Source organism: Mus caroli, unplaced genomic scaffold (genome assembly GCF_978045245.1).
Source record: "Mus caroli unplaced genomic scaffold, Mus_caroli_1 scaffold_15, whole genome shotgun sequence".
Taxonomy (NCBI): Eukaryota; Metazoa; Chordata; class Mammalia; order Rodentia; family Muridae; genus Mus; species Mus caroli.
Window position 1 is genome coordinate 38,014,380 of NW_028227270.1, and position 8,764 is coordinate 38,023,143.

General features: G+C 36.7%; 1 long non-coding RNA gene across 1 annotated transcript in view; it reads left to right on the forward strand.

Moving 5' to 3' along the window:
* Nucleotides 1-7,418, forward strand: part of LOC115029094 (uncharacterized) — a 46,374-nt gene extending 38,956 nt beyond the window's left edge. The window contains exons 3-4 of the long non-coding RNA XR_003834669.2: nucleotides 3,580-3,725; nucleotides 7,307-7,418. This is a non-coding gene — a long non-coding RNA (uncharacterized LOC115029094). The remainder of the gene's footprint in view (nucleotides 1-3,579; nucleotides 3,726-7,306) is intronic.
* The last annotated feature ends 1,346 nt before the right edge of the window (nucleotides 7,419-8,764 follow it).

The window sequence follows — 8,764 nt, forward strand, 5'->3', positions numbered from 1 at the left end:
AGATATCAAAAAGATTCAAGAGAACCACACAAAATCTCTAGTACGCATGTAAACCACCTTAGGCCATTGTGTACTATTTCTTACTGAGGCAATAGTTTTTCCATTCTTGCTTTATAGGAGAATATCTTTGCTGCATTTGTAACCCATAGATATCTGCTATTCTCTAAAACAAATCATTTGGAATGTTAATGACCTTTGATTTCATACTGGATTCTTTGATTTCATTTGGAAATCTTGAGTGATATCTCAATAAATACCTCTAGACATTCTGGTAAATTCCATTAGGGACTATCTAGTCTGTTGTCGGTAGCCATACCAACACCGCAGCTAAAGAACTAGCCACAGAACCCATTGTCTTTCACACTTTCTTCTTATGTCCTTGCTGTTTCTTCTCCTTTCGCCCTTTCTTCTTCCTTTGTTTCTCCTTCTTATCTTACAATGTGCTTCTCCTCTTTGCCTTTGGTTTAATATGACACACTAGACTACTGTAAGATACTCAATTATAAATGATCAATTCCTCGGGCCATTATTTAATCTAGCCATGGCGCAGCAATGCATTGGTAATGTGTTTGCTAGTTTGAGTCATTACACGGATCAGTATCTATACCCAACAACTTCTTGGTGATGAAGGACTTTTATTTGGCTTTCTTTCTCTTTACATTACCTGGTTACCCATATATACTGTCTACTTTTGTTTTTGTTTTTGTTTTTTTACATCCAGGATGCTTTTCAGAAATATATCCAACAGTTTTTGATTTGTTCAATAGTTTTTTTTTTCATTATTGATTTTGTTTAAGCTTATCCTTATTAAAAATAACTCACCACTTCTCTTTTGACCTGCAGTTGATTTTCATATATCTTTTCTCTCTTGAGAATAGCTTTTACTTTACCTTGCTAGCTTTCTTCTATACTTTAGTAGTATTTAATACTATAACTTAAGTTCAGCCTAAATTGCTGGGACAGCCGCTTTTGTCAAAGTCCCCTACACTTTGCTGACCACATCTCTGACTGACAGGGTGTGATACCATCAGGTCTTCCAAGAGAATTGCTTCCAGTGGAAACACTGGAATAACATTGTTGAGCTATAATTTGTGATCAAACAAGATAATTCTTTGAAGCCACTTTTACCATATCACTTTAAGTTAATAAAATTCTGAAGCTCAAAACTAATACATCTCATATTAAGACTGCATGTAAACACATGACTCTAACATTAATAGAAAGAAGTCTGTGTAGACATCTGTGAAAACATAGTAGACTTAATCTTCCATGTTTTTGAATACTCAAGGGAAGGAATTGTTGTTGTTGTTGTTATTGTTGTTGTTAGACTCTTGTCTATAGATGCGTAGCTTTTACATTTACTGAATTATTTGGGCTAAGTACCATTTTTCCATTACCATGGCCCTCGAACACAAATGCATACAATTAGCATATTAGGAGTATATTGGAAAATATATTTGGTATATGCATCATTGGGAGAAAAAGAATTTCAATCATAAGAGAGGTTATTTACTTTTGTTTCAAAATATACAGTGCCAGACCCAAAGCTGAATCCATTAGTGTTGCAAACAGTTCTATCCTTTACTTGAGAGCCCAGCAATTCCATTTGCCACTTCTATTCTTCTCCATTTCATTAGCAAACCCCTATATAGTAAAAATGTTTGCAGGAAGTGTATAGAAGTTCCATGGGACATGCCTGACAGCCTAGAGTAAATGCCTGGGAAACAGGGAGCCCCCTTTACACTCTGAAGCCAGTAGGACAAATCACTGAAATCCTCTTAGATATTAAAAGGGAATATCCTGAGATATTCTGAAATCTCAAAAGGACTAACAAAGTTCATTCCATTTGTCATTGAAATTTGACAGTGATGTAGAACAAAACCTTTCCACAGGCTGCACCGAAATCCTTTTGCAACAAAGAAATTAGGTCAGCAGAAATTTAGGTCAACACCTTACAGATATGTCCTCATGCCTGAAAGAAGCCAGGAGAATGTAAAATATAACATACAGGAAGGTATTTGTTTTTGTATTTAATTCAATAGGTGGTACCTTCCAAAGCATACTGTGATATAAATGCAGCTATGATTCAGCAAAAAGGCAATTGCCTTTTACCTCACTAGAGTTGCTCCTGATAAATCTGAAAGCAATAACTGAAGTACTTCTAGCTGAGCCTGACTGACCCAGTTTAATCATGCAATTCAGGAAATACTTATCAAGTCTACATTATATGCAATGAGTCTATTAGATAATGAAATGTTATGAAGATTAATAAGCATCCACCTTCTACCTCTCCCTTTGATGACTAAGAACCTTATAAGCCCAAGGAAGAGGAGAAGGCTGGATGTAAATGAAAATGCAATATTACCCAGTCATTGACCACACAGTGAATGAACTCCTACTGTGTGTCACAGGATGAGAATTAATACACACGATGTAAATCAATTGGACTTACATACATCCAAAACAGTTGGATGTAGAGGAGTAGGATATCAGGGCAGTTTGAGGTGGGCAAGAAAGAAACTTTTCTTGAAAGGGGGTATGTTAACTCAATTTTAAATGAATTTAATTTCAACAGATGGTGATCTATAACAGGTCCCTGAGTGGAAGTTGTGGGAAGAAAGACACAGTTGGTACCTAGAGGCAGGAAATGAGTTGAAGCAGCTCTGCTTGAGAACTTTAGGGCAAGATAGTTGTATATTCAAAGACAAAAAGAGGCAGACAGATTGTGTTGTACTTGAAAAATAATACATGGTCCATGTGACAATAAATATTAAGCATGGAGACAGAAGCTGAAGTGTTGATATTCCTTGATGTATAATAAGATTACATCCCCAAATAGTTATTGGTATGTACTTTAAGTTGACAATAGGATGGAAATGTATTTGATATACTATCCCCCTGAACATTTTGCCTTATAGAGTAGAGGCTATTCATACCTGTAGTTACATGGCCAGCGAGGACTTCAGTTCTGCTGTAGAAGTCTAGCCCGCCGGGAAGGTTGAAGTTTAAAGGATGCTTTCATGGAAAATCTGGAAAATTGTAAAATGAACCATCAAAATTAGGGAACCTCTGTAGTTAAAATGTTTGGAATTTTTGGTAGCTATACCTTGAACATTGGCTTTAGGATTGTGATGAGGCCAGTGAAAGGGACTGTGATGACTTAGAATACTCCATTCACATAGATGAATAAAGCATAACACTGTGAAGTGTTAAACTGTATCTGCTGCTCAAGGATGTCTCTAGATGTAAAGGGGTCTGGTTGACATCTATATATTTACAGTGTATTATGTTTTTTAAGATACAAGGAATTTTACTACATTTTTTTAAAAAAGGAGTCTAACTCATGTTTAGCCATTTTAGACAAAAACTTAAATGAGAAATAGAAAAAAAATCTTAAGTGTTTTTTTGTTTTGTTTTGTTTTTTTAATTTTCACTGGTTATGAGACCACCTTCTCACTACATACATCAGCAAGCAAAGTTTGCTTTCAGCAGTGGAAATTTCATTATCACATCTAATTCTGGTTTGGTAGCACATTAAACTTTCAAGCAGTTAATGACTCTGGTTTTCTTTCTGTTCAGCTTTACCCTTCATAAAAGCACCGGTAAACGGAAAGAAATGACAGTGAGACTGAATTATGAACTTTAAAGAGTTGAGAACAAGTCATTGCCTGTACTGTGAGAGCTGCTTGCTTTGCTCTGGATTAACTGTCTGCAATAGGTCATCGGTGAGTCCTGTGTACCCTGGCGAAGATCATTGTAAGAGACAGGCTGAGGAACTCTGCAAGAGGAGGCAGGGGACTCAGGAATGAAAACCTCTTAGATACCCAAACTGCCTTCAAAAAATGACTCAATTCCTATATGCATTATCATTATTTTCTAGATATCATAATTTTGACAAAAAATAAAATAGTGTGTGCATACATGCTTTTACGTTTGGGAAATGTCCATATTATTGTTCAAAGAATGTAAACACAAAATTCATGTATTGACAGAAGGTAGAATTGGTTGATTGCTTCTTCCTGCAAGGTATATGCTTCTATTCTTCTCTTTTAGATGAAACCAAGGCTCTGAGAAGTCAGGTAATTTGTAGGACAGATATATCTAAAGTAAGTTTTTTAAAAGCAACGAAATAGTAAAATATTAAGACTGACCTCACTGTGTCCTGTTGTAGTTTGCTTTTTAGTGACAAACACAAGGACCAAAGCAACTTGAGGATAGAAGTGGATGTTTCATCTTTCAACTTGCAGGTTCATTCATTATTGAGGGGAGTCAGAGGAAGACATTAAAGCAGAACTTGAAAGAGAAGCAACAGAGGAATGCTGCTTATGAATTCACTCACTGGCTTGTGCTCATCCACCTTTCTTATACAGCCCAGGTTCAGCTTATATATGACACTACACATAGTGAGATGGGCTGGTCTTCACAAACCAATCAGCAATCAAGACAGTTCCCTACACACATGGACACAGGCTAATCTGATCTGAAAAATCCCTCAGCTGAGACCCTCCTCCTTCTCACACACAAGACTATTGATTATGGCAATATGACAGTAAAATTAGTGAGTAGATATTCTAAAGTCGAAGGTTCACTTGCTCTCCTGCTTCCTTCTTTGCCTTCCTCAGCCTGTCTATCATAGTCAAAGGTTTTACCAAGAACACACAACAAAACGAGCAAAAACTGACTTCGGAATGTTTATAGGGATACTACATAGCCCAAATGAAGACCAATGTAAGTAAAAATATAAAGCTAGATGTGAGTTTAATAACAATGATGACTAAATTTCTTAGCAGTTATACTCAAGGAGGATAAAAGTAGTCAGTGTACAAGCTGCTAATCTAACAATTATCCCCAAATAACAACATAAAGTATGTTTCATATGATGGCCTATGTTAGCACATGTGGTACAGGTTTCTGATGGCCTGGTTTAATTTCTTGCTTTATGTACAGGTTTGTACAGACACCTCAGTGTGAACAGATCATTGAAGTTCAGAATGAATATTTAGTCTCGGGAGAACTGGTCTTTAATCTTTTTGTCATGACTATCATGTGAGCGAGCTGATTAAATACATCTACTGAGAATCTTACATTTCGCTCATGTCAGGGCCACATATGCATTGTGTCTGGCCCTACATAGGAGTGTTTTTCTAGAATACTGTCTTCTCTCTTTAGATTTGACTGTCAGGATTTGTTTATTATTATCAACATTATCCATGAAAAACAAACCTCTTTCTGCATACTCATAAATGTCAACCACTTTACAACTCTAAATGGCTTATTTAGACCTTTCCATATTTTATAAATGGTCCCTGTGCAGTTGGGACACTTGTCATTACAGAGAAATCCCATGTCATTTTTTTTTTTTTTTTTTTTTGGTTAGTTGAGGTGACTCACGGTGACCAATCATTAGGGAAGAGCTTGCAAGAAAAGCATGCTATAGGAAATAGAAAATCATGGTTCAAGTCCCCCCATACAGGGTTTAAAAAGAGCTCAGACTTGCTTTTAATCTTAAAAGAGGAACCTCTGCTTTATTTGGTTGGATTGTGCGTAATAGTAGTGCAGCAGAACTTAAGACTGCCTTGAGAGAGGTACGCTACAGTGAACGATACTGATAGAAAAATTGCTTTTCTTCTTTATTAAAGATAATTAAATATAAACTTGCTGTTAGGAAAGCCATGTACACAATGACTTTGGCTAGGATTTGTTTGTAAAGAAATATAGTCCATTTAGCAAAACAGAAAGAGGTATCAACATTGTCTTATATCCATTCTAAATCTAACCTTCTCCTGTATGTTAGAGAATGAGGCTTCATAAAAACAGCTAAGTAAAGTAGGTCAGAGATAGCAAGGTGGCAATTAAAATGACTATGTCAATTATTTGCTTAAGTTATTTTCTAATATTTCACACTGTAGGATCTTTTATATAGAACTCCCATTTTATTCTATTATAGAAAGAAAACTATTTCTCAATGTAAAAAAAAAAACTATTATAGAATCCTTTAAAAGATGATGAATGGGAAAAATTAGAAAAAGAAATAAGGAAAAAATACCATAAAGCTCTCATTTAGAATTATCTCCAATTAAATTATCAAGTAGTAGTTGGTTTGCTAAAGAACATTAATATGTTAAAAGAGAACTTTGTGTCCTTCAAGTTTCTCTTCTCTCTGGCTGGGTAATGTGCTTCTTCCAATGGCCGGTTTTCTGATACACTTTATACTTCTGATGTTTCTACTGTTACATAGCCTAGATTAGCCTACTAATTTCAAAATACGTAACTATCACATGTGCTAGGATACCAAGCCTACGCAAGCAGAGATTGTTACAAATGATATGACCAGGGCACCCTGCCTACTTAGCTGCCCTATCTGCTCCTTATACCTGATCCTATGAATCATCCTAAAAAAAAAAAAAAAAACATGCACTTTGAATGTACTACTGCACCCTAAAATAGGTTATTTTCTGCTTTCTAGTGCTAGTAACTCTCTTCATGGTTTTTTGGATCAAGTTCACATGAGATAATCAAAACCCATTTGGCAATGGAAATCATTAGGTAGAAGGTTCAAAACATGAAAAGACTGACAAAAATCCCAGACTCAAGTTATGGTGTACTAAGGTTCATTGGTGTGTAGTTTCTAAAATTTGTCAAGGCAAGTATATTTGGCCAGCTTTCACTCTGCACAGTGATGCTTGACTTTGTCTACTTTAAGAGGAAAGTCATATTCAGGGCACCAAGCTGGGATGAGAGGTGCTGGTTCTTACAGTGTGGATCCTGTGGAGTCTTCCCTGCATGGAGAGAGCAAGGTCAGACCCAGGGCTGCTTTCTGGATGAGGTTGCAGCTGAGTCTTGGTCTAACATCTTAGGTTCTGTGGGATAAAAGTGATGGGTCATGTGGGGAGAAGGAAGGTGTCCTAGACAAGGTGGTCCTTGAGGTATTCCCAGAGGGAGAATCCCAGCAAATGCCACAAGCCCATTCTTCCACTACTTCGTGAACATGCTTAGTTTAGGAAGGAATTCTGAAAGCTCATAACACCCAGCGCCTTTTATTTGTCAATTCCATTGTATAGTAGATCTTCAGCTAGAGCAGCATCAAGGTTGCTTAGTGATCTGATTGCATGTGATTTATATATTTAATTAACCTGAAAGAACAGGATTTTATAGTGTTTGCTATTAAAAATAGATGCTATCCTTAGAAAAACAAGCTGTTTCCTTTCAGACATAATTTATAACCAGAATCTTGGATTACTACAGAAATTTCCTTTTGTGTAAATTGACTGAAATCGATATTACAATGACCTTTTTTTTTAAACAGGAGTTTTCCGGACCTACACTTTGTTCACACGAGGCAGAAGCTGTGGGTCTTCTGTCACATGTAGAATTTGAGGTCCTTTTGAAAGCATAAGTAGAAGATTCAAATTATTTTACAACTGGTGAGTCATAAATTCTCTTTGCACATCCATGCTCCTTTACTGTGCTAACTCTGAACTGTGGGAGAAATTAATGAAGCATTAGCTCCATGCTTCTGTAGCAAAGCAAGCCAGGAAAGGCTGCAACTACCAGTCCAGGCCACCCAAGCCCTCTGTTTCAGGCTGCTATGTTATTTACTAAATGTCACCCTGTGCCTCAGGGTCCTTCTGTATTTATGCTCACAGTGATAAAAAGTGGAATTCTCAGTAAGCTGTGTCCATAGTAGGCAGAAAGAATAAGGAGAAGAAAAGTGGCCAGTGTCTGAACTAGGTGTGATGGCCCCATGCAGCTGCTGCTGCTTGCCTTTTATTGGTATTGACACTGGAGAGTCAATGTTCAGGTAGAGTGGGAAGCACAGGTCTAAGCTCATCACAGTGTAATCCCCTACAGTACTGCAGTCTTTCGGCATGGCAGGAAGAGTCAATGAAAATTAGGGAGACAAATGATCATCTCCATTACAAGTCTTAGCATAGCCAACAAATTCAGATCAGAGCTTCCTATAAAACAACTAAAAGCCCATGTCAAAAAGACAATGCTTGCAGGGGAGTTAGACTCATTGTTTAGCTTTATTACGCTGTGATGGTCTCTCACCTATTTTTTGGCTGACTTCATCTGAACTGCTTGCTATAAGGTCACTAAATAAAATCTAGAGCAGCCATTAGAAGAAGGTTCTATTCCCAACCCTGCTATGTTATGACCTACAGTAAATTTATCTGGATTTTAGACAGACTATATTAGTAAATTGTAGTTGTGCCCCTAAAGCTGTGAAGCTTTTTGTTAATAGAGTTGGTGCTGTGTGATGCTTGCACTGACAGACTGAAAGCATTGCAAGTAAATGTGGCAGTGGCAGTTCTGAAGGCTAGATACACTCAAAGACATTCTGAGCATCTTTCTGACTATGACATTTCATGCATCATCATTAAGGCAGAGACTGGACCTAATTGTTCGGAGAAACCATATGGTACCATTTAGGATAACTCTAGTCATTGATGTAGCTATATATGAAACAGACTTTCAAAATATTGTCCTCTTTTGCTTCATCATATAAATTATTATTCCTTTCTTATTTATTTATTTGCATGAGGCTTTGTTTTGTTTCTCACATTCCTCTCAAAACATGGAAATGGTGTGAGGCTCTTGGGAAATTCTCAGAAGTTTACAATTTCAATTTTTGCATTCTTTTCCCAGTTGTCTTTGGCTTCCAATGTGGATATTTAGCTTTTAAAAAACCTACCTAATTCATAAATCACTTTTTTGCAACCCTACATATAGACTATGAGGAGAGTGACAATGTTCTGCTTCA